The following is a 24,622-nucleotide window of genomic DNA, read 5'->3' on the forward strand; positions in this document are numbered from 1 at the left end:
TCTCTTTACGCTATGCATAATCCAGTCTTCTGAGTTCAGTCACTAGGGTTTGTGAAAGACACTTCAGAGTGCCCCAATATATAGTCCGAGATATGTCTTATCATGCATATGTATTCTGCACTGTAAGAAGGATGTACAGATGGCAACTCATCTAAATACTCATTCTCCTCTCACAAACACTAGTTTGTTGAATAAACAGAAGTAATAGAGAATGACAGTCCCATTCAGTGGAATCCCTAACCAAACAGGCTGACAATGTACCCTGTCAGAAAACTCAGTTCCCAAAGAAAATTTAAGGATTGACTCCCAGCACGAGCAACAGAGAGAAAGTTGTGTGTATGTTCCTCTCCCTTTTATTTATTGGAGTAAGAGAAAGACCTTGGAGGACGGTGCTTGGGCTGGTAGAAGAGAAGGGAAAGAATGTATAAATAGAGGGGGAACCCACAAAGATTAAGGTTTTAGAAGTATATTGAAAAGCCTCAGTCTGAGCTACATAAAAAAATAGAGCCCTCACAGCTGAGGTATTTTTCAAGGTTTTCAGAGAAATAGATCTGAATCCCCTGACTCCTTGTCTCACAGGAACAATTTACTTCTGGGAATGACATCAATAAGACTTCCTGGGGACTTTCTGACCCCTCTCCCATCCATCATGGTTGAATGTTAAAATGGACTACCATGCCCTGACTTTCAATGTAGGTTGTTGGACACCTGAAAACACAAAATGTTACTGTCAAGTTGAACATTAGAAATTAAAGCACATAAAATCAACAGTTAATATAAAAATCTTGACCTTTCTATCTTAGATGACTAAGTTTAGTACACATTTCCTGTCAAGCTATATATCTTATTTAAATTGAGGATGAGTGGGGTACTGGGTCTTATATATTGTTGGCAAACTCTTCTTCTACAGGTCAGTAATGCTTGAATGTTTTGTTTTTGTGCCAGTACAAACCAGACCACTCAGAAACAGTTTGGCACAAATATGTCACCTAACATCATATGTGGGGTTATTTTCTCTAGGATTCTTTTTTGCCTCATCAGATCCCCTTGTACACATACTGTAAACTGAACTTCTGTACTCAAAATGCAAAAATGGATTTAAATTAAAAAAAAAAATCAAGATTACCATCCTTTATTTCAAATAGTGTTCCTCATTTAGAGACTAAATTGGACACATTCATAAAAAATATTGTCTCTCTCTGTTTATTTGTTTGTTTTTCTATTTCTGTTCACTGTATCCACTACTGATGCTTCAAGGAGAGTGAGGTGAACGAATCAGGTCATAGAAGATATTTTTCACATTCTCTCTTGGGGAGCAAATATGTATAACGGTGGAAATACTGTTGATTGTTTTCCATTTTTTTCCTGCATATACTAGCTTCTCCTATTGTTTGTTGTAAAGTTTAAAACATCATAAATTTTTAAGGACTTGAAAGTGCTTTTCTATTTAAAATCAAATAAGACAAGCATAATTTTCATTCTGTTACTGTGAGTTTGCTTCTTAAAGTGTGCTTGATATACAGATACCCAAAAAACATAATAAAATAAAAAGAAAGAAGTGGGAGGAGTAGAGAAAATCTAAGCAATGGAAATAAGTAATTGCTTGGCAGCAAGTCTACAGGGAGAGAGCTGACACTGTACAACACATATGTCATGAATAATGAGAGAAGTCTCAGTGCTGTGCAATCACTGCCTATTGGGTCAGAAATTTCACAATAGTGGATTCATCAGAGCAGATGAGTGTCATAAAGACATTCTTTCCTGAGGTAAACATACCTTTTTCTTCACTGAAATGTCATTTCTTAGTTTGGATAGTGGGTACAGGGTAAAGCTTTATGACATCTGTTAGAGGGATATCTGGGATTTCACGTGAATCACAGAATATGCTGAGTTGGAAGGGACCACAAGGATCTTTGAGTCCAGCCCTTAACCCTGCACAGGACCATCCCCAAGAGCCACATCATGTACCTGATAGTGTCGTCCAAACACTTCCTGAACTCTGACAGGCTTGGTGCTGTGACCACTTCCCTTGGCAGCCTGTTCCATTGTCCAACCACCCTTTGGGTGAAGAACCTTTTTTTAATATACAACCTAAACCTCCCCTGGCACAACTTCAGGCCATTCCCTTGGGTTCTGTCACTGATTACCACAAAGAAGAGATCACTGCCTGTCCCTCCTCTTCCCCTCACAAGGAAGTTGTAGACTGCAATGAGGTCTCCCCTCAGTCTCCTCTTCTCCAGGCTGACCACACCAAGTGACCTCAGCCGCTCTTCATACGGCTTCATCTCAAGGCCCTTCACCATCTTTGTTGCCCTCCTTTGGGCATTCTAAGAGCTTAATAACTTCCTTACACTGCGGTGACAATTTGGATCACTTCAGCTATGATTTTGCTAGTTCGTTTATTTATAGAAGGAAACTACATAAAGAGATATATCTATGTGAAGTTCATGGACATAATTCCACTTAGGCTAGATAAATGTCTGTGCATATGTAGTTAATGATGGTTTATGTACAGCTTTTTGTAAAAAGGTAAAAATATCTGGCTTTTCCAAATTACCTTTTCTATCTTAGACTATCTTCATGCAGTTTTTGTTTTGGTTTTTTGTTTGCTTTTTTCTATTCACCTCTTTATTCAAAGTAAAGCAAGAACTTAATTTTATCTTTAGTTGGATTTTCAGGAAGTAAGAATATCTAATATGTGGGTCATTTGGTTTTGCTGGTGTAGGAAATAGCTAGGAAGGACTAAAAGAATGAAAAAGCTTTTTCTGTATTGGAGTGAGTGCATTCTCTGCAGTACCATCCGTCTCATTTATTCTTCACCTGGCATCCTCTCTTCCCAACACTTTGTGTTCTCATTCTGTTTACATTGTACTTACAGAAATACATAATTCGAAATAGTCAGGGATATTAAAGTGAAAGAAAAGATGCAAGGCAAGATAAGAACTATCATCTAAGTGTTTAAGCAATGAAATAGTTTGATTAAAACCTCACCTGTACCCTTGTACCTGGAAGGGCCATAATTATTTACTTGAAAATAAATGCTGTAACAAGTAGCAAGAGTTGCTTTTCCCCCAGTTAGAAGAATGTCTTTGCAAATGATCCCCACTAGGTGCTTTCAAGAAACTTGTGGTACAGTCTCTTTCCCAGCCTTATTGTCAAAATTTATCGGAGCACCTGTTTTTAACTCTTTCCTGATTGCACTAAGTTCCTGGTAAAATATTTTGTGTGGTTTGGAGAAATTTTAATTTATTTTTCTTAAGTGGAAAATAAAGGTGATATGGAGGAGCAGAAGACGCTTAATGCCCGTGTTGATTCCTGTTTGACAGATGTGCTTCTAATGAATTGAAAAGGCTGGATAAATTCCATCAACCTGTTCTAGTCTGGGAAGACAGCTGGGGGTAAAAATTAGAGGAAGCTGAGAAGTTATATTCACATCCAAAAAGAAGTTATAACAGCACAAAAAATGCTGCTGATACTCCCTGAATGGAATGTGATTGGCAGCTCCATGATGATTCCCCATACAACAGTAAGCACCTGCTAAGAGGGATGGAATGGAGGGTATAGCAGAATGGAGACCCTGTGGCCAGGCTCTGTGGAAATCCTTACAGGGAGGGGAACTAGATGGTAGTTTGCAGCTAGTAGCCCACATAGGACCTGACAATCAGAGGAGACAGGAGAAGATGCCCTGCTGCTGAGCCAATAACTATGGGGAAATCTCTCTCCTTGGATGAACTTGGTCTGTTAAAGCCCAATTGTCATATTAGTGCACACCTCCATCTAAAAGTTACCCTATGTTCTTCTGGCTATATCTTTAAAAGTGAAGCGAGAGAATTTTACACCAATCAGTAACAAAAGTATTTATGACTAAAACCACTCAAGCTTGACCTAAACATAAAGAAATAGTATAAAAGCAAGTCAAGAATGAGGGAAAAGTCACAGAAGACTCCATCGGAACTCTTGGGATCAGTTGGTGGGCTGAATCTATCTTCTCCCTATAGAGGTGCCTATTGAGTAATAACCATACTCTACAAGAGCCAAATACTTTTATTGGGATTAGGTCTTTTTTGTGTATTGCTTTAAATACGTTTTTGCAGTCAGATACTATCACTGACAATCCTCAAACCTTAACCTGTGACAATCTTGTATTAATAAAGAGTGTTATTCCATAAACCGTTAGAGCGAGTCCTTCACAGGCACTGGCAATTGCCGGTAGTGGGTAATACACTCAAGTAAAGTGGGAAGACCCACTGAGGGGTCTCCCTTATGCTTTTGGCTTAGCTCCCAGAAAAGGGCAGTTGAATTGCACTTCAATCCAGCAGCCTATTCATGCTGGGTCCCCATACCTGGAAGCTGACAGACTGGTTGAGCCCAAGAGTCTCACCTTTCTTGGGGCACTGACAGACAAATAAAACACCAATGATCGAAGAAATTTCCCAACACCACAGGTTGAGGAAATCTCCCTTTTTCACGTGACAGCTAGTCAACAACATTGTTACAATACTGAAAATAAATCTGTGGAAGATATTTCTCCTGGGTGATTCTCTTCAGAAATATCAGCTTACAATATGCTCTAAGCAAGATGGAAAGAAGTTCAGACTTAGAAAAATTGTGTGCAACATTTAAAAAAAAATTGTTTAATACACACAGTGATTACTAGCAATTGTTTGGCTTTCTCCTTGAAGAAATAGTTTAAAGGGAAAACATTCTGCTGAGGAACCCTGCAATTGGAAGCACACTATTCCTGTTACTTACTATCTTGCAGTATGAAAGTGTTACCAAACTTATGGAAGTAATTGATGGGAAGAGCAGTTTGTGAGAACCTTGGCAGAGAATTTCTGGTGCAGTGCCTTGATTCTACTGAAACCCTGTCTTGAAAAAGAGTTTAGGTTAACAGCAATAGTGAAGTTTTGGTATGATTCATGGATATATGTTTAATCTCTACTAAGATTCCTTGGAAATCTCCCTTTGAACACCGAGCCTCCTAAAACAAATGCGGTGTTTTCATAATGAAGGAAAAAACCCCAACAAAACAGCAACAGCAAAACAAAACCCAAGGTATAAGAGCTGTTCTTCCAATTTCTTAATTTTAAAACATAAAACAGGCATAAAAAGCAAGGCTTATTCTCTAAAATCCTCAATTTATTTTTTTTTAATTTATTGGGAGGTTAATATTATGGAGGACCAGCCTCCTCTCTCCCTTTCAGTTTGCACTCTCTGAAGAAGAGGACTACCTTTTCTGTCTCATGGTAGAAATGAATAGGTCTAGAGTGCTAACCTATACAGTAACATAAATAGTGGAGAAGTCTGGGAGTCTACCAGCTAACTGAGAGTTTACTGTAGGGACCAAGACAGAAGCATTAAAGCATATGTTTTCCACAGGAAATAGGAGCCTATGCTGTACAGATGTTGAAAAATAATTAAAAAGCAGAGTACAGTGAAAGACTGGAAATGAATATACCAGTCTATAGAAACAGAGTGAACAGCAGCATCTACATGGGAGGCCTGTTTCTTTAGAGTAGACTGTGACCCTAGGATCTCTGAGACTTAACTTGTTGATGAGCATGATCTGATGCATGTGTGTTTACTGTGCCTAGCAATATTATAAGTGGACTTGGCAAGTGTGAAATAGATCATCCGAAGCTCACTGAATTATTGATATGGATTGGAACCCATATCACTCAATTAAAAGAATTTCTCTTAGAGAAGAGTGTGTGATTCTTTCTCCAGATGTGAATTTGAGGTTATAGCAAACCAAAAGGCTTTTTAAAAGTCTTAAATAAAATGTAGCCACTCTGGGCAGCTTATGGCTTAAAATCTGGAGTGTAACAGCAAGACCTCGGTTGAAGCTAGCAATCAGTTTCCTTTCTGCTTGCTTTCTCCATGTAACATGGCACTGCTGAAAATCCTTACATTCTGATGAAAAGGTGTGAATTATTCATCACCCAATTAATGGCAGGTGATGAGATCTTTTCAGCTACAGCCCTGTCACTGGGTGTTTATTGTTCTGTTTCACCAGCAGCCCTGCTATTACTGGGGCCAGAAGAACCGTGCATGGAGGCATCACATGTATCAGTAGAGACAGCTCTTTAAAGACTCTCTTTTGCCTGGGAGGTCATCTGAAGGTTATTACGAACAAATTATTTCTTCATTTCCACTGACTGAGTAGATAGCCTTAATGATCTGTCACCTAGCAATAGGCTGCCTGTTCAAACATAAAGAATGGCATACTGATGGCTAGAATCAGTTCATTTTAGCTATTCTCTTTTCAAGCATGTTTCCAAGATACATATAGTATTTACATACTCATGAGGCTTTACAGACATCTACACCATGAGGGGGCCTGTCTGATAACGGGATACAAGTTTATACTGTGTCCTGAGGCGCTTAAAGTCTATTAAGTGAATCAAACCTGTTCACCTCTATTCTTCCTAGGTGGTGTTCTCGGCCTAAAGGAGTGGGGCTGTAATCAACATTTGTGTACAGTATCTTACCTTTTTTTTCCTGTCCACTTGCCTCTTTTCCATGTTGAAGTTAATTCCATTTTATAGAGAGGCATTAAGCTGAGCCAAAAAGTCAGAGCATCACTTTCTCATGCTACTACTTTTCAGAGATGCAGTTATGAGTGTTTATCTGCAGGCAGAGATGACATACCCAAGCAAAAACAACTTTTTAAATTTTTTTTAACTCCACTGAAATATTGATCTCTGACCCTATTTCTGGTGTTCAAAGATGGGGGAAAATAACAGTAAAAGTGAAGTGTAGGATGTGGGTGAGAAAACAGAAAAGAGAAAGAGGTTGAATCTTGTACACCGAAAGAGCAAAGGACTATGGATTTCTCCTGTCAATCTGAACTTTCACTCTCCTGACCATGTCTCTACTAATATGCTATTGTTTTCAAGAGAGATTAAAAGAGAAGTTAAGCCATGCCAGACAATAAAAATGAAAGCATGAGCAAGAGTAAACACTGGAATGTGGTTTGGGATATTTCCTGAGTTCAAAAGAGCTGGATTAAAAAAAAAAATCATCTGCTGGAGGTAACATTTTCTTTTATTTTGGAAGTTTGTAGAGTTTCCTTCCAGATACCAGAGGAAATTCCCTAGGAAAGTAAAGCTGTATGAGGAGTGGCTGATGGCAGAAGTCTTCAACCTGGAGAAGAGGAGGCTGGGGGGAGACCTCATCATAGTCTGCAACTTCCTTGTGAGGGGAAGAGGAAGGGCAGGCACTAATCTCTTCTCTGTATGGAAAATCCAAGGGAATGGCCTGAGTTTTTGTCAGGGAGGTTTAAATTGGGTATTAGAAAGAGGTTTTTCGCCCAGAGGGTGGTTGGACACTGGAACAGGCTGCCAAGGGAAGTGGTCACAGGACCAAGCCTGGCAGAGTTCAAGAAGCATTTAGATTATACTCTCAGGCACATGGTATGACTCTTGGAAATTGGTGCACGGCTTAGACATGAACTCAGTGATCCTTGTGGGTCCCTTCCAACTCGGCATGTTCTGTGATTCTGTGATTCTATAGAGAAAGACTGAAAGAGACTGTGCTGGTTTACAAGTTAACCAACAGGGGAAATGAACTCAACTCAAAAGAGAGATTATAAATCAGAATAACAATTTAATAAAATAATACAATAAGTACAATTATACAGACAAGCAATTTAACCCACAAAACCCAAACGTATAACCCAGCACCCTGGGGCATGAACAAAGTGGTGTTTCTTGGGCCCCCCCCTGAGTCCAAAGTAAAAGGAGAGGGGAAAAAAAACCTGCTGGTGGGAGAGCTGTTGCAGTCTGGTCAAAAGTGGTGATTGCAATCTAATTGAGGGTGGTGAGCTGCAGTCTGGTTGAGAGCGGTGAGCTGCAGTCTTCCTCTGGATCCCACGAGTGGTAAAAAAGGTTCCAAAACTCCAAGTTTATATATTCTCCAGTTCAGGCAGGAATGCTCAGTCCTCCCCTCAGAGCGGGGAATTCCATAAAAGGGTATGAGGACAGGAACATCTACAGGCCTCTACTGCTAACAATTTCTGGGAAATGGCATGGAAGGCCATAGAATACACAGTTTTGGGTTACACCCATACCATGATGAACTGGTCTCAGCTGTCCTAACTAGGACAGAAACAAACTGTCATTTCCCTCTATCCTGCAAAAGATGGAAGATCTAAGAGGCAAAAAGTGTTCTCCCTTCTCTCTATCAAGTACCAGTGTGTTGCACTGCATTTAGAAGAGATCAGAGAAAGAGATAGAGAATTAAATAGAAACAGATGTTGTAGTACATTCTTTTGGTAAATTATAGTGTTAATTCTGTTTAAAAATGGCTAACAGTGCAAGGCAATAATTCTTCTGCAAGGGTTAAACTGCAGCCTAATATGTAGTGTTAACAGCAAGAGAAATAAGAAGATGTTTATGACCCATGTTTAAGGTTGCAAGCTTCACGCAGACAAGGCTTGCAAAGGAAGAGGGAAGTGTGTTATTGAAGCCATCTAGGAGGTACCTGTGTAGATGAAAGCAGTGCTAATGCCGCATGGCCCCCAAACATAAATACTCTCTTTCAAAAATGCAATCACATTCACAAATTAAATTTCACATTTGCACATGAAAGAGGATTTTACATGGACAGATTGACGTATGTGCAATCTGTGAAATTACAGTTTTAATGCTAAAGTGAGACTTGTATGTTCTAACCGATCAAAATACGGTGAAGTCCAAAGAGAAAAAGACCCATTAAAATATTTGCGTTGTTTTGTGTGGTGTTTTGTTTCATTTTGTTTTTCAAAGACTTGAACTTGTTTTTTGTTCCTTTGTCTAGTTTTTTTTTTAATTTTTGCTAATTTTCATCATAAATATATATTCTTCAGAGCACCACCTTTTCTGCCTTTAAAATTCTTAAAGACAAAGTTAGCGTCTTTCAGTATCCAAGATTTGTATATGATTAAAAAAAAAAATCCTGCTACTTGTGAAGAAATTTGTATAAATTTTCCTATAAAGTGCATCTGCTTAATGAAAAGTGGTCACAGAGCAAGGTGCACTCAATTAGTCAGTAGCTTCTTGAATTTTTACAGTGTCTTTCTTTTTTTGATTTTTAAATTTTCTATTTTTAATCTTATAAAATATTATGTGTCTTTTATCTTACTGGATTAAACAGAGATTAAATACAGATTTTATGTAGCTGTCTTGAATATATCAGGCCCTTTCAATGAGGCTTTGATCTATTTTGAAGCCTTTGAAACCTGACTTGGATGAAATGTCAATGTATTCATGGTGTAATGCAGTGAGCAGCATGGAAGCTTCTATTACTGTCTCTGAGACTTTATTAGAGAAAAGATGCCTGACAAGAACTACATATTATAGAAGAATTGTTAATTTTGAAATTAGCTCTGGCAGATCAGCTTAAAGAAGTTTATAGGGAGGAAAAATGTGCTCTCAAAATCATCTGAAATTAAGCCTGCAGTGAAGATGCAGCAGAAAGGCTGATGGGGGAATATGTTAGTTATACCTGCTTTAATCCATTTGTTATCAGGAGAGAACTTAAAACTGTGTGCAGGTTGATGAAGCATTTGAGTCAGATAAACACTGATGAACTTGTGTCTGCTTCTCTACCTTTTGTTGCTATAGAACCAGAGAAATGTGAAATTGCTGAAGAACCTAAACCCAGCAAGGAGCTCCCCTGATAGTCAATTAGAAAATAAAATGGAACATTTAGGAAATGAAGTCCCAGCTTCTTGATCATATGCAATGCATGAAAGGCTGCTTTTTTCTAGTGTGTATTTTGCTAATGCATGTGGTATTGGTACATTAAGTAAACTGTTGAGTCTGGAGTAAAAGTCACTCTCCCTCATGAAGTGTGACTAATCAGATAGTAAGTGGGGAAATTTTCAGGTATTTTTCACTTTCCACCATGCAATCAGGGCATGCTCAAAATTTCCAACATAGCTATTTCAGATTATAGGAACGGTGTGCGCATCAAAACTATGTCACACTAGTGTATGGCGTCCTGTGTTGGGTTTGCGTGGCCAGTTTTTGTTAACTGGGGGACTACAGGGGTAACTTCTACAAGTAACTTCCCCCATGTCTGGCAGAGCCAATGACAGCCAGCTGCAGGACAGACCCATCGCTGGCCAAGGCCAAGCCAACCAGGAATGACATTAACTCCTCCGTGATAACATATTTAAGAAGGGAAAAAAAAAGTTATTGTGCAGATGTAATTGCAACCAGAGAAGAGAAGAGTAACAACATGTGAGAGGAACAACTGTGCAGGCACCAAGCTCAGTGGAGAAGGAGGGAGAGGAGGTGCTTCAGGCACTGGAGCTGAGGTCTCCCTGCAGCCCGTGGTGAAGGCCATACTGAAAAAGGCTGTCCCTCTGCAGCCTGTGAAGGTCAACACAAAAGCAAAAATCCACCTGCAGGCCATGGAGGAGACCCACATTGGAGTAGGTAGATGAAACAGGGATGTCAACACATGGGAAACCCCTGATGGAACAGGCTCCTGGCAGGGACCTTCTGACCTGTGGAGAGAGGAGCCCATGCTGGAGCAGGTTTTCCTGGTAGGACCTCGGGCCCTGTGAGACCCACACTGAGTGGGACTGTGTCTGAAGGACTCACACTAGAAGTCTGTGGAGGACTGTGTCCTGTGGGAGGGATCCCAAGCTGGAGCAGGGGAAGGACTCCTCTCCCTTAGCAGTAGAAACAACACATGATGGACTGACTGTAACACCCATTCCTGTCTCCTTGTGCCACTGAGGAGGGAGGAGGCAGAGCTGGAAAGGAAGGAGGGGTGGGGAAAATAAAAGGGGTGGGGGAAAGGTGTTTCTAAGATTTATTTTACTTTTCATTATCTTGCTCTGATTTTGTTAGTACTAAATTCAATTAATATCCCTAAGTTGAGTCTGTTTTGCCTGTGACAGTATTTGGTGCATGGTATCTCCCTGTCCTTATCTCAGCTCATGAACCTTTTGTTATATTTTCTCTGCCCTGTCCAAATATGGAGGGCAGTGATAGAGCAGCTTTGGTGAGTGCCTGGCATCCAACCCACTAGAACCCACTGCAGATCCTAACACCCAGAACCTGACTACATGTTTAGAATCAATGTAATGTCCTAGTTATGAACATTTTCCCCCCTCTACCAGTCCTCCACAACGTGTAGGAGACAGAGAACAGTCTTAGAGCTGTGCCACACATGAGAGGCACAGTTTGAAGCTCTGTTTTACGAAAGCTGTCAGTGGCTATGCAACAAGTAAATAACAGAGCATTGTTAAACTGTGAATAATGTTTGGAAAGAAATGTATAAGGTAAAAAGAAGATGTATGTTTTGCTACAGAAGTATCTCCTAAAGCATATGTCAGGAATTTTATAATGTTCATATTTGAAGTTACACAGTTATATAGAATATAGAAGAATAACATTTGTCTTAGTTATTGGTTCTGTAAGGTGCAATGCATTCCCATTTTCCTGATGGCCAGTGAGAAAATGTAATGGGTGCTGAGTGTTAGGATATTACCCAGTCTTACAGTGAGGGATACAATGAGTCTATTCTTGGCCACTTTTCCAGTAATGTGATTTTACACATAGGGCCTCATTACTAGAAATCTGAGAAAGCTTTAAAATACAAACTTTATGTTTGGAAGTTGTATCAAGCTGTACAAAGAAGGTTCTACCCTCTTCCAATGTTACTTTGTAATTTATTTTATTTTTTTCATGATTGTCTTTTTCATTGCTGTAAAGGTGTTTAAATCATTTATTTTGTACAGTTCAATTTGTTACAGTCTCTTTGACACCTTTTTAATGCTCTCTGCTTTGGTGGAAAACAACAACGAAATAGAGAATGTACAAGATAGAAAGTTTAGTCAGTGTTTTCTTTCTAAGGCTGACTATAAACTAGAGATAAGAGCTTGCAGCTCTTATCTCTATTCTTATTCTTGTAATGAAACTGTAGTTTCATTACAGCTGAAACTACAGTTTCAGCTGTAATGAAGTTTTCAAGCAGCAGATGGAATTCCTAGAAAACCCCTGCATGTCTCATGGGAGAGTTTTTTGCACAAATCACAGGTCTTCTTCAGTTCAACTGTGTCAAAAAGATCCAGTCTGCGTATGAAGAGCAGAAAAATTTTTATGCCATTGTTGTTCATCAGTTAAAAGATTGCATTTCTGAAATATAAAATGAGACTTTTAGAGTAGAAGAAAACTTGGTAGTTTTTTTTCTGGTAACTACTCCTTCATGTGTACTGTGAGTTAGGTAACTACAGAATTGAATTTCACACCACAGATGCACCAGAACTGACGGACATTTAAGGCAGGCAAAAGGGCTGGATGGAGGAAAGGATTCTCAAACAGATGATCTCATATCTGTGTTGAACACTCTTCTGAGGTGGAGGTTCTTGCAGTAGAAATGTGAATAATGGTTGGAAAAAGAGAAAACTGGGGTTTCTGCTGCTTCCCAAACTGCCCAGTTTGGAAAGTGCCCAAACTTTACCAGATGGTAAAAAAAAATCTAATTTCGGAAAAATATGTTTTTCATATCTCTAGGTCAATCTGCCTCCTCTGCCTACTTTCTTCCTCCTGGTGGGAGAAGACACAAACTAGAAGCTGAGGCAAAACCTGCATTGGGTATATAGGATCAGGATATTTGGATAGTAAGACTGGCTTTTCTTAGCAGTAAGGGATAATTCTAAATGTCATTTGCAAGGTTATGAGAATGTACTTTATTGCAAATTCTCAGTTCTTAGAAACTGGTGCTTTCTACAGATAATGTGCTTGATGGGGAATCAGAAAACATCTCTGCATTTAATGTGTTTTGTGCTAATTCAAAACCCCTTTCCTGTTTTACGTTCCTCAATTGCCTAACGTGTGACACCTCTCCATCCCATCTCGCTGTACTGGACAGATTGAAGAATTGTATGGTCATATAGTAACCATAGGGGAAAATGATCTGTCTGAAAAAAAACCCACTCTTTCTCTTTTTCATCTTTCCCCTTGAAAATGGAAAAGGGTACAGAATTTTGGGACTTATTGGACATGGACACTGGGACACATGATTTTTAAGGTCAGCAATATCTTATGTGTAGATAATACATAGTTTTTGTCGAGCCCATTTTACTTGTACAAAGATGTGACCATAACCCTTTCCTCTGCGTTCACACACTGTTATCCTTGGGGAAGCAAAGGTTGTTGAACTCCGAGATCAAAAGAGCTGAGGCACGGAACTTCAATGGTTTTAAATCAAGCTGTAATGAGACAAGGCTCTATCCAAATTATAAAAAGAGAGGCAAAAATATCTGTGTGGCAAACTGTTGTCATTATAACAAGTATATATCTATATTTATAGCTTGGTAACAAATAAAGTTTTGATATGCCCAGTCCACTGTCTTGTTTTTGCTCTGTCTAGAACGAGTATCTTAGAAGTGTAAGAATAGTTAATAAGAAATCTTCTTTTTACAGTCAAATAAAGATACAAAGTCTTTTTTTTTGACAGTGTATTAGTTTTCTCTTCAATTTTCTCATAATTGTTTAATTTGATTTTATCACCCTTTTCCTCACATGCACAAAATCTTGAAAAATTTTTCAACTTGAACTGTTTCAGCACAGTTCACAATGCACTTTGCTTATATTTTTGATTTAATCCTTAAATTAAAAATCCTTTTAGAATGTATTCTCCATAACACTTTCTGCTACCATCCTGATGCTTCTTGGAGACTATTCAGAACTGAGAAGTCATCATTGAAGAGATCCTGTTCCTCCAGATCTTCATTTTTAACTGCTCTGTCAATTTCAGCCTTGATTTCATCAAGGCAGGGTATTTTTAATCAAGCTGACAAGTACATTTCTAACTTTCAATTAGATTGTGATAACCGGAAAAAAACCAGGCTTGTTCTTAGGATCTGGAATATGTTCACTGTGTTTCTTTTGAGAACGTAATTAAATGTCTTACCTATAGGAGTTAAGTAACATTGCCTTTCCCTAAGAACTTTCATGAAGGTAGTAATTTTTTTACATGAATGCGTTACAGGCTAAATAACATTTCTTCTATGTAGACTAACTCAGCTTTTATATGTATCAGGAGACAGCAGCTTTTGACCACAGTCAAAATTCTGAGAACTATGGAAGATCTCATGGAGAGGTTCATGGAGAACTTTATTCTGTTCTTACTGTTAACCACTTGCATGTACATCAAGGCATTTAAATCTAACAGTACAGTAGTGCATCCATAACTTTATGCTCCTTTGCACTCTATTCATGGTCTTGGTTTAATACTGTTGCTGCTTTTCATTGGAGGGGTTAAGCAAGTCTTTGGACTTGTGAGCACCACACACTTTTATGTTTTGGGAACTGTTAAGTAGGAAAAATTTTCAATCATGCTGACCAAGTCCTACAGCTGTCTCTCATGTGACTCATTTTGAACTGAGAAGCCTCTGTTCTTTGAATGGCATTAATTTTAAGAGTTCCTGTCACATTTCTAAATTTTTTTTCTTCCAGGCAATTTGTAGTTTGATTCTTTACAATCTATTTACAGTTTGATCAATCTTGGTTTATTAAAACAGAGGACTGAGTTTTAAATTTATGGCTCTCTGTAAACTTTTGTCATTTTCTGTCTTTGATTATCCATGTTTCTGTTTGTTTGATCTTTAAAGAAGAATATAGCTAGGATGTTGCCCTATCACTATCTTAAGTAAAGGACATATTCCTAAAGTTTCTGTGATAGAGTTTCACAGTTCACACAGTCTGCCTGACTAATCTGAACTTCTCTGAATAACAGACAGTTGTCTGGTAGATTTTCCTTAAGAGTGTACTTATTGTTTGTAGAAGCAGATGAAAATAAGATTTAAATTTCTTGTGTTATGCTGTTTCCAGAAGGCCTTGGCTTTTATAAAGCTTTAATTTTTTTTTAAAGAGCTTCTGTCTTTTATGCAAGTTATTTTATTTTTTACTTCTGATATCTTGTATTTATCCCTCTAAGACCCAAAACCCTAATGAAAAAGATACATTTTATTCTGATCTCTTCATTCTGGACCTACTCACAACAGACTTTCTGTTCTATAACGCATTTGCTGGAACACATGATTTGATTGTGTTTGATGATCAAAGGGCTGGAACACTTCTCCTATGAAGACAAGCTAAGAGAACTGGGGTTGTTCAGTCTTGAGAAGGCTCCATGGAGACCTTATAGCAGCCTTCCAGTACCTATGGGGGGCTTACAAGAGTGCTGAAGGGGTGCATGTAGCGGTAGAACAGGGAGTAATGGTTTTAAACTGCAAGAGGGTGGGTCTAGATATTAGGAAAAAATTCTTTATTGGATGATGAGATGGAACAGGTTGCCCAGAGAAGACATGGGTGCCCTGCCCCTGGAATTGTTGAGGACTGGGTTGGATGGGGCTTTGAACAATCTGATCTAGTGCAAGATGACCCTGCCCATGGACAGGGGGTTTTAACTATATAGTCATTAAGGTCCCTTCGAACCCAAACTCTCCTATAATTCTAGGATTCTGTAACTAAATTATTTTGTATGCGGACTCTACTGGCTAAGAACTGACTCTAGATTTGACTTGGGGCAGCCTTCAAGGGTATTTAAAATCGTTCATTTCATAAGAGATACCGTTCTTGAATTGCTAGAAATGAGTGGAAGAATATTAAAGACTTGAACTTCTAAAAAAGATGGCAACTTGCTCATATGCACTGAAAACCTGCCATTTTTTCTTTGAGGGTTTAACCTCTCTTATTCCATGAAAAATTCTTCAGTATGGAAGCAGCAAACATTTCCACTTTTAGTGAGTTACTTTTCAGTCAGCCTTCCCCTCCAGAGATACCATTCTGTGTCAAAGTTTAAAATTTTTAGGTTATGAGTGGTTATCAAGTGGATGTGTGGATACATTTGACTAGTGTGGAAATGCTAGTGTCTGTTGCCCTCTAAAAAAGAAACAAGCATGCATTGTCCATTTGCTTTTTAGCTATCAAGTAGTCAAGGAGATTTTTCAGAAAAAAAGTCGAACTTATTATTTTAATTTTATTTTATTTTATTTTTACTTCCCCCCCAAAAAAACCCACCAAAAATCAACTCCCCAAACTTTTTAGTGCATCTAAAAAGCTTCCATCTACAAACAGTGCCAAAATTTGAAAAATCCAATTATTAGCAGCTATTTACCGTGACTAAATTCATTTTAGTCTTATGTGCTTAAGATCCCATACATATCCTTTCAATTATAATACCTATTTTTTTGAAATACTTAAAAATTTTCCAAACTATTCATACACTCAACAGAAAATGCTAACAAAACTGGGACATTTTTGGTGACCTACATCCATGCTGATTACCTATTTCATTACTGTTTGGTCTTAACCAAAGAAAATAAAATACGTGTCAGCAGTAATGAAAATTGAAAGTAGGTCAGTCTTCAAAACCACTGCATCAAAACCAGAAGTTTTCTACAGAAAAATGAGAAATATGAAAATGAAAGGCAATTAAGATTTTATAGTTTCAGTCAGAATGATTAGTGGAGAATTATTGAATTGTCTCCTCATTCAGCACTGTGTAACTTACACCCTTGGAAACAGGAGACACTACAGAGAAATTACTTTTATCTTCCTTGAAAGAATTTGAAAAAGATACCAGAATTTACTTAGCTGATTCTAAATTCTTTCCTTTCGGTGGACTTGGCAAGAAACAGAGCAATCAGAACAGGAACTGCGAATGTTTCAGCAAATTCAGAAAGAACTTTCATACATAGTGAGGAAGAACTTTATATTTGGCTAGGCAAATATTTTTCTTCCTGTGTGGAGGCTTTAATCTTAGTTCAAAGAGGGATGAATATATGTCATAACATCTTATTATAATTGGATGTTTGCTGTAATTTATGCAAATAAAATCGAAGCTTTGTGCCACTAGTATTTAGTTCTGAGAGACTGGATTCTGATAGCAGAATATGCACTTTCTACATCCAGGTTCTCAGTCTTAACATAGCAACTCCCTTTTCTGTGGTTTTGATCTGTGAACGTCTGAAAATTTTGGGTTAAAATAAATGAGTTGATTGTGATATGAATTTAAAATGTAATTTCAATTTGGTCTTGAATCTCAATGGAACTAGAGAGAACAGTAGTTCCTCAGTGAACGGATTCACATCTAAAACAACACCTATTTGAGTGTTTGTACATCTATATCATGATATCTCAGAAAAGGCTTCTCGGTCTCTTTATGGCCCTGTAGACTAGTCAGTTGAATTGCCCCAGACTGGGAAACTTTGCTGCAAATTGTGCTGGTGTAAGCTCTGTTTATTTCAGCTGCATGAAGAGAAATACCTTCAGAGAAATACCTTAATTTATTTACCCAAAGATTTCCTTTGAGTAAATAAAGTAATGAAAAAATACATGAGAAGCCTGCTTATTGCCTGTAGAACTGGGTTTGTTCTGGGATGAAGTTATGAAGTTAACTGTCTTCATAGTGGCCTGTTAAAAGCTATTTGGCTCAAACAGTATTAATAATACAACAGTCTTTTGGCTATCACTGACAGTGCCTGTGCAACAACAAGGCTTTCTCTCTCACTTGCCCCTTCCTCCCCCAATGTCAGGAGGCTGCGTGTGGGCAAGACTTCAGGAGGGGACTTAGCTGGGACAACCGGCCCCAACTGGCCAAGAGGATAACCCATAACACCTGGAGCAAGATGTCTGAGAAAGTGGTTGAGTCACCATCCCTGGAGGTATTTAAAATATGTGTAGATATGCCACTTAAGGACATGGTTTAGTGTTGGATTTGGCTGCATTAGGTTTACAGTGGGACTCAGTAATCTCAAAGGTCTTTTCCAACCTAAATGATTCTATGATTATATGAATCCATGCCTGGTAACAAAAGTTCAAGGAAGAGATGAGGAAGGAGAGACATTTGTAGTTTTCACATTTGTCTTCCCGAGTAACTGTTAGTTGTGGTGAAGGTTCCTCTTTCCAGTTAGTAGCTGGACAGCTGGATAAACACATCAGGTGATGGGTGAGCACAGAGGGTAATAGTGAATGGGGTAACATCAGGCTGGTGACCCATCACTAGTGGGGTTCCACAGGGTTCCCTCTTAGGCCCTGTGCTCTTCAACTTTTTCATAAATGACTTGGATGCAGAACTGGAAGGGATACTAAGCAAGTTTGCAGATGACACAAAACTGGGAGGAGCTCTTGACTCCCTCAAAGGCAGGGATGTCCTGCAGAGAGACCTCAACAAATCAGAGTGCGGGACAGTCACCAACCAGATGAAGTTCAACAAGGGATTCTGCGCCTGGGATGGGGCAACTTTGGATGTATGGACAGACTGGGGAATAAGATGCTGGAAAACCGTGCCACAGAAAGGAACCTAGGGGTCGTGATTGATGGCAAGTTAAATATGAGTCAGCAGTGCCCTGGCAGCCAGGAGGCCCAACTGTGTCCTGGGAGGTATCAGGCAAAGCATTGTCAGCCGATCAAGAGAGGGGATTGTCTCGCTCTGCCTTGCACTAGTGAGGCCTCACCTTGAATATTATGTGCAGTTTTGAACACAACAAGGTAAGAAAGATATTAAGCTCTTAGAGAGTGTCCAAAGGAGGGCAATGAAAATGGTGAAGGGCCTTGAGGTAAAGCTGTATGAAGAGCGGCTGAGGTCACTTGGTTTATTTGGCCTGGAGGAGACTGAGGGGAGACCAAATTGCAGTCACAACTTCTTTGTGAGGGGAAGAGGAGGGGCAGACACTGATCTCTTCTTTGTGGTGACCAGTAACAGAACCCAAGGGAATGGACTGAAGTTGTGTCAGGGGAGATTTAGGTTGTATATTAAAAACTCAGAGGATGGTTGGGCGCTGGAACAGGCTCTCCAGGGCAGTCACAACACCAAGCCTGACAGAGTTCAAGAAGCGTTTGGATGATACTGTCAGGCACATGGTGTGACCCTTGGGGATGGTCCTGTGCAGGGCTTAGAGTTGAACTCAGTGATCCTTGTGGATCCCTTCCAGCTCAGCATATTCTGTGATTTTGTGATTCTGTGATCACCTTGCCCATGTGAAGTAGTCCCTCTTTTTGTTTTGCCGGCATGAACTGCTCTTACTTTTTTTGTTAAACTGTCTTTCTCTTGATCTTTGAGTCTTTCCATCTTCCTTCTATTTATCTTCACATCCCAAAGAGAGGTGAATGTGTGAAAGACAGGGAGAGCATTTGGCTGGCAGCTGAGAATGACTCACCGTGATTCCTTTTGGCACTGGGTATGAGGCTCGAGGAATTAAAAAAAAAATTAGCAATTGTGAGTGGTAAAGGGCAAGACTTAAACTAGATATTACCGGAAAGTGGAATGATTATGGGGGATTATTTGTTGTAAAGTGGTGAAGGTATGAGGGGTGGAGTTTCCCAGTGAGTTTAAATTGTCTACTTTTTGCCAGTGTTGAGAGGATGTTACTTTAATTTTGGCATGAGGAATTTTTTGTTGTTGTTGATGTAATTATAGTTTATGAAGATTTCGTGATGAATGTATATTTTAACAGCAGCTCTTAAAGTTGTGCTTCTTAGTGGTCAGGGATGGAAATATGGTGTTTATGTGGCAAGGTGTTGACAACCAGGACTGGCATGGACACAGATGGTTCGAGCCCTCTCGGACTGACTCACTGCAGGGCACAGCTGAGCCTGCCCAGATGAGGTGGTGTTGCCTTTGGGAAACCTTAAGAAAGGGCAAAACACTATTCAACAGAGAAGTGTGAGACAAAATGTGAGAGAAACAGACTTGCAGACACCAATGTCTGGGAAGGAGCAGGTGACCCAGGCACCAGGACAGAGATTCTCTCTGCATTCTGAGGTAGACACCATGGGGAGGCAGTTTGTTCCATTCTGTAGCATGTGAAACACTGGCAGCCACAGCCAGTGGATGTGTCCTGAAGGAAGTTGCAGCCCAGGGAGAGACTGTGCAGGAGCAAGCGCCTGGCAGGAGAGCTGAGCTGTACCACTAAAGCATGTTAAGGAAAAAATGGATATGCATATAACAAGATATAGAGAAAAATATAGGCCCTTTAAATCTAAAGATAGCATTGACAGAAAAGACGTTAAACTAGATACTCTAAATCTTAAACTGCCATTGTCAGCAAAACAAACAATGGAGTTCGAAACAACATAAAACAGAAAAATTAATAGCATTACATTAATCGGCAGAATTTTTTTCTTGATAGTAAATGCCATAAGTAATCTTTATGTTGCTTAGAGGAGGACTTATGCTAGCATAAATAGTTATTGAACTATCCATGAACTGGGACATGGATTCATATATTACAATAGATTATAATTGCTGGCACATACGAAATATACACTGATGTTTAACAGACTCCAGAGATCATGGGTTCTGCTGACTGTGTTTCATGAAAGCTTATACAGAGAGTGATTGTATCATGAAATGTCCTTCCTTTTTTTTTCCCCATAGAAAATAATTTAGGATCTTCATTGTTCCAACATTGTAAGTACTTCTTAGGAATAAATTAATAATTTTTCAAACACAGTAAATATAATCTTAAGTTGATTATTATGACTCTAATATAAAGAGTATTTCTTGATAAAGTTGCTGAAGTAGTTAGTTTTTTCATTGGGGTCATGGGTTTTTTTTAGTGATGCTTCTACTCTCTAGAAGTCCATTTATAAAGCTCCTTTCTGTTTTGCTATTTTTCAACAAGAAAAGAAGACCAGAAGACCGGTGTTGACTTCATAAACTATTTAAAATTGCACCCTTTCGGTCGGCAATAAGCAGATTAGTAAAATAACATCAAAGGCAGCCTACAATAACTAGATTACTTTAGTAGTAGTTTACCGACAGTGAAGAAAGAAGACAAATTCTAACATAGTCTTACAAAAGAGTAGTCTTTCTCTTCTAAAAAAATATTTTAGATAAGCTCTCTGTTTCTCAGTGGGTTATAAGCATATATTTCTAAACTTTGTACTTTCATGGGACAAAACCACCATACATATGCATATATACTCTTGAGTTAGAGAGAACAAAGCCAAAACAATCCTTTGGTAGAATGTGGAAGGGATTATGAATGGCCTGCCACTGAACTGGGAACTACATAGTTGTCTTGTTTATGACATCTGTAACCAAACTCTTTCTGCCATCATTAAGACCAGACCTCAAGAGAATATTTCAGCTTTCTGGAGCAAAGAGTTTGTTTGTACAGAGATACTTAGAAATGTTTAATTTCTCATATGCAATCCAGATTAATATTATATGTGGTTAGAAAGTCAGGGTAAGTAATGAGTTAAATCCATCACATAAGCTGTTTACAACAGACAGTAGGAGAAAGGTTGCTCATGTAGTTAATGAAAATGGGTAGGAGGGATACACATGTGAATGCTTGTTAACTTCTTTTTTTATTCAGTACATGAATGAGTAGTCAGTCTACAAAATTTAGAGAAGGTCTGTTAACTACAAGTGTCAGGTAGTGTTCTCTTTTGCATTAAATGAAAGCAATTAAAGATATCTTTAAAGATGAAGGCATAAGAATAGCATCAAATGGAAACTGTAATGCTGACAGTAAAGGAACAAATAACAGCAATCAGAACCTTTTTAAGGACTTAAAATAAGCAGGTAATGCAGAAAGGTACTACATTGTTGACTAAACCTAATCAAACTTTGCTGTGAAGTGGAACAGCTGGGTATCATGAAAAAGGGAATAGTTAATTTGTTAAGGAAACATGGAAACATATTATTGGTGGAGAAACTGTGAATAATGGTGAACGGTTTGAAAAAATCTCTCATAGTATCAAAAAAAGTCGCATGTATCTAGGATCTTTAGAACTACATTAAATAAACTGCTTTACAAGAGGGTAAACTAAGTTCCAGCTTAATGTTGCATTCACCATACTCCCCACTGTGAGAACAAGTTAAGCCAGCAGCACCTGCATTCAGTTAATTAGAATTAAAAAGGAGAGTTTCAGCCTTGGAGCTGAGAAGGAGTGTGTGAATCAAAACAGTGAGTTTGCAAAAAGTGCTGGGAATTCTAGTTAACTGAATGACAACACCAGGTGCTGTTTACCAAAGAACCCTGATAAAGGGGAAATGGAGAGAAAACTCTGTGGAGAATCGTGAAAACTGAGTGATCATCTATACCTGTGACCCCGATGTGATATGCGTTATGAGAGTTTTCGATGACCACGACCCAACAGGGGTAACAGAGTTAGTTCTACCTGGAAAAAGTCTCTCTCCACTTGAATTCATTTGCCACAGTCCATTGTAAATATGCTATAAATATTGGTATTAAAAAATTTTATGGAGAATGCATTTATGTAGATCATGGTGTCTGTTATGGGCTCTTCTGAATCATAAGTTTTCTATGCTGGTAATGGGGTCCATCTTCTAAAGTCTACTTGTGGAAACAGAGGTTTTGATATGAAAGTCTGAAGCCAGTAGCAAAACTCACATTTATTTCAGTTGGGGTTAATAACAATCAGGTTTATTAAAGTGTTTGTTTTGAATTCGGTTTCTGCCTTTGAATGTCTGACAGTAAGTCACTTCTTAAAAATTTAAATAAGAAGGAGACACAGAAAATGATAAATTATTTTTCATTTGTGAGGGATTACATTTCTGCAACCAGGTCTGAACTAATGGACACGAGAAGAAGTTGTAGGCACTCTCTTTGTCGTACTGTCAAACCCATGTTTTCTAATGTACTTGACAGCCTGCTCATGAAAATGCTTTCTACCTTATGAAAGTTTTAAATTGCTGAATCTGAGAAAAATGTCTGAATTGTGTTGTTAGTTTTTGGGTTTTTTTGAAGACTGAAATTGATTTGAGTAGTGGGTTATTGTCACAATTTGTTTGGATTGGATTGTTGGCATCTATGTAAGTATATATATTGCTTCCAGTCCTCTCCCCCATGACTTTCCTGTTATAATATAGTAGAAGGTTTTAAAATTACTTTAAATTGATTAACCTTTGAGGTCTTGTCTTTCTTATTCTCTCTTCCTTGCTTCCCCTTCCTCTTTTCCTTAAAAAAAAAAAGTCAGCTGAGAAAAACTGTTTTTCTAAAAGCTTTTACAAGTAAAACATATCTATATCTATTTATATCTATATCTATCTATATCTATATCTATATCTATATCTATATCTATATCTATATCTATATCTATATCATCTATATCTATATCTATATCTATATCATCTATATCTATATCTATCTATATCTATATCTATCTTCTATAGGTAAATTTTCTTATACTAAGTATTTGTTTTCTTAAAGGTAGTTTTGTTACATTCTTCAGCAAATTAATTTATTTATAATCCTTAGATTTATTGTATTCCTTCCTTTGTGGTTACCTATAATAATATAATATTATGGATCTTCATCAGTAATTAAAAAGCATGATGTGGGCAAGGTAAATCTGCAGATGCAGATACATGCCTGGAAAGTAACTGCCTTTCAGATTCACAAATCGAACCCTAGTTCTAGTTTGCTTTAGGGAGGAAATAATCTAACCTGTTCTTCACTGGCTCTAAGGATCAGCAAGTAAAGAAGAAGAAACGAAGACTTTACACAGCATTTCATTGTCCACTGATGTAATGGGAAGAAAGCTCTTAGTTTTTTTTTACTAAGATCTACAGTCCACAAGCAGGCTATGTATGGACGAAAACAAAGGATGAACCATATGGGGTAGCATTAGTCTTGGCTATCTGGTTCTTACAGGTTTCCAAAGAGTTTTGAGGATTTGTTCTCCAAATAATTTTTTGCTTGTTTTTGATTTAGAGATTGCTGCATTTTAGAATGAGTAAGTATTGAAAATCTCATAGTATTTTGAGTATTATGAGTGTTTCTGTTTTTAAACCAATTATATGTGATTTTTTAAAATTTTATTGTAGTGAGTTTAAATTTAAAAAATCCATATTTTATCTAATTGGAACTCTCTGTAAAAAGAATATTTTTATACATTCTTTTTAGGATGTATATTGCTGTTTCTTTTCATTATCAAGTTTTTCATGGTGCACTCCAATCTATTCTTTGAGATTGTTATTTGCTTCTTAATTTTCTCTTCTGTGTTCTATTTTCACATTTTTTCCCTTAGATGATTTTTTTAACTTATTCTCTGTTCCTTTCTTGTCAATTTTTTAGAAGTTTAACATGAAACCAATCATATTTTGATACTACAGAAACTTTCAGACCTCTGGGATTGGAGAACAGCAACTTGCCCCATGTCATGGTTTGAGACAGCCCCAAAATCCAATTCCCTAGCTCCATTCCCCCTCCCACATCTCAACCTAATGTGAGATGGGTTTTTCCAGACAAAACACACCAGACTCAAAGTGGGGGAAAGGTGATATATTACAATGACTGTACAAATAAATACCATATCACATTATACACATGATCACAACTATCTCTACCATGACATATGTATTTACAATGATCACATCTCTTCTCCCCTCCAAATAAAAGTCCAGGAGGGAAAGAAGGACAGATCCCTTCCAGTCTCTGAACAGCAGGAGTATCTTCTAAGGCAGCAGGTTTCTTCTTCTCATGCATGCAGCAGCTGATAGCTGGCTTTCTGCCAGCACTCACGAGGGAGGTATCCAAGCTCCCTCGGCCCCCTTGACGCAGGCAAAGGGGTCTTCCGTGGGCTTCGTAACCCCAGACAAGGTCGTATCACCACGTCATATCACGAAGACACAGGGGGGT

The 24,622-nt window shown here is 38.3% G+C and overlaps 1 protein-coding gene across 1 annotated transcript in view; it reads right to left on the bottom strand.

Annotated features, from left to right (window-relative positions):
- Nucleotides 1-24,622, bottom strand: part of LOC127477328 (craniofacial development protein 2-like) — a 234,335-nt gene that overhangs the window by 183,801 nt on the left and 25,912 nt on the right. The gene's annotated exons all lie outside the window — the stretch shown is intronic.

This window comes from Manacus candei, unplaced genomic scaffold (genome assembly GCF_025592945.1).
Source record: "Manacus candei isolate 608988 ecotype Guabito, Panama unplaced genomic scaffold, ASM2559294v1 h1tg000051l, whole genome shotgun sequence".
Taxonomy (NCBI): domain Eukaryota; kingdom Metazoa; phylum Chordata; class Aves; order Passeriformes; family Pipridae; genus Manacus; species Manacus candei.